Raw genomic sequence first — 6,472 nt, forward strand, 5'->3', positions numbered from 1 at the left:
TTAAAACAGTTTTCACATCTAGCTTTCCAAATGAACCAGAGTATCTTGGCGTATTGATTGGTAATATCCTCATTTAGTGTTTTCCATTGTTTGATCCATTGATTAGTCGAGCTAATCTGATCTGTTCTCACTTGATAATTGAACCATATTGCTTTAGCAAACGTGCAGTGAAGCATCACATGGTCTAAAGTTTCGTTTTCATCACAGTTGATACACGAGAATTAGTCTCCAATGAATTTGCCAATTTTAGCTTTGACAGGTAAGCTATTGGTACAACATTTCCATAGGAATAGTTTCACACGTGGTATAGTATTCAAATTCCAGATAAATACCCAGTCGGAGTGGTCTTGCATAACATTCGTGCTTTCTGTTCTTAAATAGTAATACATTGATTTTATAGAGAAGTTACCTGATTTAGTTAATGTCCATATCGGTTTATCTTCTTGATTACCTTGGAGGTTGATACTCAGGATAGATCTGCATATCTCATCATTAAAACATTGCTGTAACATCTGAAAATTCCTAGTGTTATTAGTAATAAGTTGTGAGACCCATTTAAAGTTAGACCCCGTATGGTTAGTTATGGGAGGGGGGTGGTTCGGGATCCAAAAATCTTGCCAAATGTTAATGTTAGTCCCTGTATTAATGTCCCAGAAAATAAGACCTTCCATATTAGAATAATGCTTAATAATAGATTTCCAGGGCCAAGAATGAGTGGCCTTGGGGGGTGGGCTTATGGGTTTCGGGGAAGTACTTGCTTTTGAGCACGCGAACCCATATAGCATTAGGGTTATTGATAATACGCCAGATTATCTTGCTGAGAAAGGCCTGATTATCAAGAAGCGGGAGGCGTAACCCCAGACCACCCAGTTTCTTCGGTTTGCAAATAGTAGACCAGTTGATAGTGTGGAAAGTTTTGGATTTTCCCCACCAGAAAGTCCTTTGGAGGGACTCAATGCTGTTACATATGCCTTTAGGGATGACAAAGCACTGCATTTGGTATCGGGGAACGGCCGCTGCGATAGTTGAAATGACTACCGAGCGACCAGCTTGAGAGAGAAGATTCGATTGCCATTTGGCGAGTTTGTTTTTTATTTGGGTGAGAAGGGGTTGAAAGATAGATTTTTTGTTTTTACCAATGAACAGATTAGTGCCGAGGTATTTGTCGCCAGCCGAGGATTGATGAACCTTAAGTTCACGAATAATCATACGCTTGAATTTCGGATGCGAGTTTTTAGAGAAGAAGATGTTGGATTTAGAATAGTTTATCATCTGACCCGACGCGTCACTAAATTCTTTAAGAATCATCTTGAGATTGTGGATGTTGTCAAGAGAATTTTGACCAAAAATAATACAGTCGTCTGCAAAGAGTAGATGATTGATAGTGAGATCCGAATTAGAGACCGGGAAACCGATGAAAGGGGTATGACTGTTATGTCTATCAAGGAGACATTGAATTATATTATAGTTAGCAAATGTTTGAAGAAATATTTAATTAAGAGACATTGAGGAGTAATGGGCTTTTATTGATGAAGTATTAGTATTATATTGGTCCGAGAATCTATAACTATACATAACCACATATGCTTTTATATTTTGGTCAATGATGTTGACAAGTGGAATGATGCAAATTTTTCATTAACCAGATCTTAATTAATTTTACTGTTTCTGATGTGGAATCATCCAATTTGGTCCAATAGATATGAATGGTTAAGTAGTCAAAGCAATTTCGCCACTTTCGTGTACTTACGAGTAGGGGTGGTAATTTGGTCCGAACCGGCGGATTTTTGTCCAAATTCGCGCCCTAATGGAACGGGTTTTACCGACCCGTTTATTAAACGGTTCGGGTTTGATATGAAGTTGAAAAAAATAATCGGGTTCCAGGCGGGTTTGGTATTAGATAGTAAACCCCGCTCTGAACCGATTAGTATGTTATATATTAAATATATGTTTTATTTAAGGTTATGTTTCTAAACTTTAATCTTATGTTAGCAATTTAACTATTTTGTTAACAATTGTTATGTTACTTTAAACTAAAATAACTTTTGTGAAACAAAATACAAAATATTTTGTTTGAACCCGACCCGACTCAATTCATATTAAACTGAGGGGGTCGGTAGTGATTTAGCAATTTTTTAATTGGGGCGGGTATGGTAATTGAATATCCCCTCCGATTAATTATTGGGACGGTTATGGTAAAACCCGTTTACTAACGGGACGGAGTTGGGAAGGGGATGAACCGTCTCAAACCCGCCCCATTAACATTACGGGACGAGTGACCACACCCTTTGGGAGGTTCCTTAGGGACTAATTCACTCTATGTAGATTGAATGAACATAAAAAGCTAGCAGACAATTGGGGTTTTAACTAGATTTTAGTTATTCATGATTACTTTTGATATCTTGTGGTGTTGTCACTAAATGTGTCCTCTAGCGACAGACCATTTCCTTATTGACACCGTAGTGGCTTGGTGAATCACTTGAACCCTAGCACATTTTGGTTCTAAGATAGCAAACTTGAGAATCTTAGATTGATCCAACTATAAGAAATGAGAGAACATCATTTGTGATACTCCCTCGAGTCATTAGGTTCTTTTCATTTGTTTGGTGTGTCACGGTTTGAATCAGCAGTTAGAAAAAAATCAAAAAGTTGATGGTAATCACGTGGGAAATAGAGAACATTATTGGTTTGAAGTAGTAGCGGCGCCCCCGATGATAAAATCAGGTAAAACTCGTGAACCGCACGTGGTGTTTGGAGGATTGATGCAGTCGCTTGTCATGTGAGAGAGCCGAGAGGTGGTGAAAGAAGAACGTGAACCGCATTTAAACTTGCAATTTGGTCTTCTTCTTATGACGTGTCCCTTCATTGTCTTCTCTTTCTATAGTTCTATATGCGCTCCGGATTATGGCTATAGGCGCCCTATCAGAGCCAAAATTGGTGTGAAGTTTATGTGTAAGTGGTGTGCCTTTTGTGTTCTTATTTTTTGTCCATTCAAGTTTGATCCCTTAGTAGCAACAAAAAGAGTTTAATCCCTTTATTTTTAGGTTTCAATCACTAACTATTTTCTAGGCTTCAATCTCTTCATCACTTATCCGGTGGTAAAAGAACGAAGATGTTTGTGCTCATAAACACAAATTTTGTGTGCTTTTAAGATTTCTGTTTATGATCAAAACATTCACACGTCTAGCCTGGCCCAGTTCCTACGGTCTACCAATCCAAAGCCCTACCTCATCTAAAGCCTGAAGGAAGAATGGTGATGTGACATCCCATATTTTTAAAGTTAGTTGAGGGACTATTTGACATTTGGGTCAAATCAAAAGAGGGGCTAAATCAGCAAAGAGTGCAATTTGGGGGGTATTTTGCAATACGGCCAAATGGAGGGACTTAATTGAAATTTCGGCTATTTGGGGGAAAACTCAGAACCGACTTCTCTTGCATTCTTTCTCTGTTCGATTTTCATGAGAGGGTTAGGGTTTGAGTGGAAGAAAGTCGAAAACCAAGTGATTTGGGTTGATTTTCAAGGAGGATATCTTGTTTTTGTTGAATTAAAGTGTTGGGAAGTGATTGGAGCTAGTCTTTATGGATAATTTGGTAAGTAAAATTCCCTTTCTCTCTCTAGACCGAATTTCTTTTGAATTTGGTTGATGAAATCTTGTTTCTACTTCGAATTTATATTAGTTGCGATGAAATCATGAACAAGTAGAGTAAGAACAACTAAATCAAGTAAGAAATTATGGTTTTGATGATTTTATTGGCTTGTTCTTAAATTCTAGGGTTTGGGGTTTATGGAATTTTGGGTTTTCATGGTTCATATAGTTCTAGGGTTTATATGGTTGGGAATAAAGTAATTTTGGTGTATAAGTAACTTTAGAGAGATTATGTGATATAGGTTATCGATCGAACGACAACTCGAGGGACTGAATTAAACCTACTGTCCGAGCCAATCTGGGATTGACATGTTGCTCGTACGTACTTTCATAAAACACGAAAGTCGTAGCTTAGGTTGTTAGCTTTCCGAAAAGGTATGGTACAAGTCATTTCGATATCGGACGAAAGAATTATGACTGTTTTACCGAACAGTGCGCAGTTAGGAAAAAATTCTGCTTTGCTGTTCGTATTTTTGCAAACTTCAAAGGCGATTCACTTGGATTTTGGGGAATACATCTAATGACTAAATGTTAAGGTTATAAGTCAGTTCAAACAGTGATTGATCGACCCCGATTGGGCATGGTATGAAAGATAGAAGATCGATCGAAATTCGGTTAAGTTCGAAGTCTTCCAAAGTTATCGTTTTGTTTTTATGTTATGAGTTTTCATTGTTTTGTTTTATTTATCGTTTTTGTCGTGCAAGGTTCTTCGTTTAGAACCTAATGTTTCTATTCGGTGGTTTTGGTTATTCTTCCTTATCTCAGAGTATGCGAATGAGGAGGAATAAGGTCGTCTGGTAGGCGGGAGGTCTTTGGTGAGCAAGGACTGAGGTAGGGGTTCTGAATCCTTTATCCAGCATGGTTTTATAGATAATGAATATGCTAGATTATACAGTTATATATGCGCCATTATAACTAGAGTTCAGGTAGCATGAAACTCGATTTATGTGATGAACTGAAATATGCTTGAAATATTTTGATGCGATATGAGAAATGTTTTCGAACTGATTTTTCGATGATTGTGAACTACTGGGATTTTCTTGTATGTACCCGACTGCGGATTATGTCAACCTACGGGCACGTAGCCATTGAGGGTAGGATGACATGTGGACACGGTTGTGATCCGTGTGAGACCGGTGAGGTGGACGACACTAGTCATGAGACCTGTGGGAGTAGAGTGCTTCACTTGCTGGCCATTGGTGCTCGTGCCTCCAGTTCGAGGCTCAGGGACGTACTCCTGACCGCTCGTCTGGGAGGTGACATTGATTGGGAATCCCTCTGCTTTGTGGCGATATGACTCTTGGTTGTTCCACTTCCGTGTTTGATAAGATAATGAATTGAATATGAATATTGGTTTTGATATACGAATGAAACTGATTTTGAAAGATCGCATTAGATGCATGACAGGGTACCGAAGAGAATGAGGTTCAGGTCCTTCCATGGGTATTGGGGGACGGCTCTCTTATTCGAACTCGGTGATCAAAAACGTATTTAGATACTTAAGGTATATATGTATCATGAGGTAAACTCTTCAATGATTGCGGAGTCCCTTAGTGGGAGAGGGGCTTACCGGCTAGGGGTAAGTCTCTTTCTCGAGGAGACGTAGTGCATTAGCTAGTGCCATAAATGGGCTGGTACTATCTAACGCACTCTAGGTTCTCCTGAGGTACTCTCCTCTTATTGGGAGCGCACCATGGGTGGGCAGCTAATCACTGCTATTGCTTGCTAGATTAAGGAAAATGGTTTTGTATATAGTATATACGGTAACTGGTTTGATAACTCGCTTTGTCATGATGTTTACAACTTATTAAAGGAACTTTTGAAAACGTGATGGGTTTTGGATTGGTCTTCTACCAGAATAACTCGTGTCGGTGAGTATTCTGACCCCCTACCAGTTGTTAGTGTGCAGGTTCTTGGTTGTAGCCTCGAGGCGGAGTGTGTATTCTAGCCGGTGATCTTGTCTGACGAGGCTAGCAGGGTTATGTCGTTGTCTTTGGTTTTGTTTATTGGCTTTTCGTTATTTTAAAGTTATGTATTTATTACAGAAACCAAACTCTAATATGTATATACGTAAAACTTAGAGTTGTTTATAAGTTGTATCGGCGTTTTATGAGGCGTTTGTATTTTTGTGGTTCGGGTTTCGACCCGAAACTGAGTTGAGTTGTTTAGCTTCCGCTTTAGTTTATTTTTCTTGTATATGCGAATGTATGGTTTGCATGACAGGTTTTACAGGTACGACCGGTTCGATTTACAGAGGAGACTCTGCCGGATTTTTGTCTCGTCTGTGAATTGCCGGGACGTGGTCGTGTCTATTTTGGGACACGGGGCGTCACAGGTGAGCCCTTCATGTCCCATAAGACCGAAGTTTTGAGCCACCATCAGAACGACTAAGCTTAACTACGCAGTTAACTGAAAGCTCGATAATTTGAGTAAATTTAGACGCTCTTTCAAACTTAAGTTCTCTGGGTATTTTGAGTCGTAGTACCATTTGTGTACTAAAAAATCATCTTAGAATTGTGCATAAAATGGATCTTGTTGATACCACCTTATCGTTGTTGCACATAAACTTGAAGTACTCCGTGAAAATGGATTAACATGAAACAAATACTGATTCAAAAAGACAAAAACTGATCCAAACAAAAAACTATTTAGATTTTTTAAGAGATGATATTTGACCCAAAAATGAGTCAAATAGGAGTCGGCCACAGGCTGAGGGCTGATGTAGCAGGCTCCCATTGATCGAGCCATGCAGAGAAAGATATGGGCCGACCAAGAGCCGGCCGAATCGGCCTTTGGTCTGGGATTGACTCCAACTTTGGGGCCGA

At 39.2% G+C, this 6,472-nt stretch overlaps 1 long non-coding RNA gene across 1 annotated transcript; it reads left to right on the forward strand.

Annotated features, from left to right (window-relative positions):
• The first annotated feature begins 3,385 nt into the window (after positions 1–3,385).
• On the forward strand, positions 3,386–5,770 carry LOC147569351 (uncharacterized). Its single transcript, XR_015231251.1, has 3 exons — positions 3,386–3,591; positions 4,413–4,478; positions 5,543–5,770. It is a non-coding gene; the product is annotated as an uncharacterized LOC147569351 (long non-coding RNA).
• The last annotated feature ends 702 nt before the right edge of the window (positions 5,771–6,472 follow it).

The sequence above is a fragment of the Eschscholzia californica genome, unplaced genomic scaffold (genome assembly GCF_041429995.1).
Source record: "Eschscholzia californica isolate CP2 unplaced genomic scaffold, dmEscCali1.0.p SCAF_1, whole genome shotgun sequence".
NCBI classification, from domain to species: domain Eukaryota; kingdom Viridiplantae; phylum Streptophyta; class Magnoliopsida; order Ranunculales; family Papaveraceae; genus Eschscholzia; species Eschscholzia californica.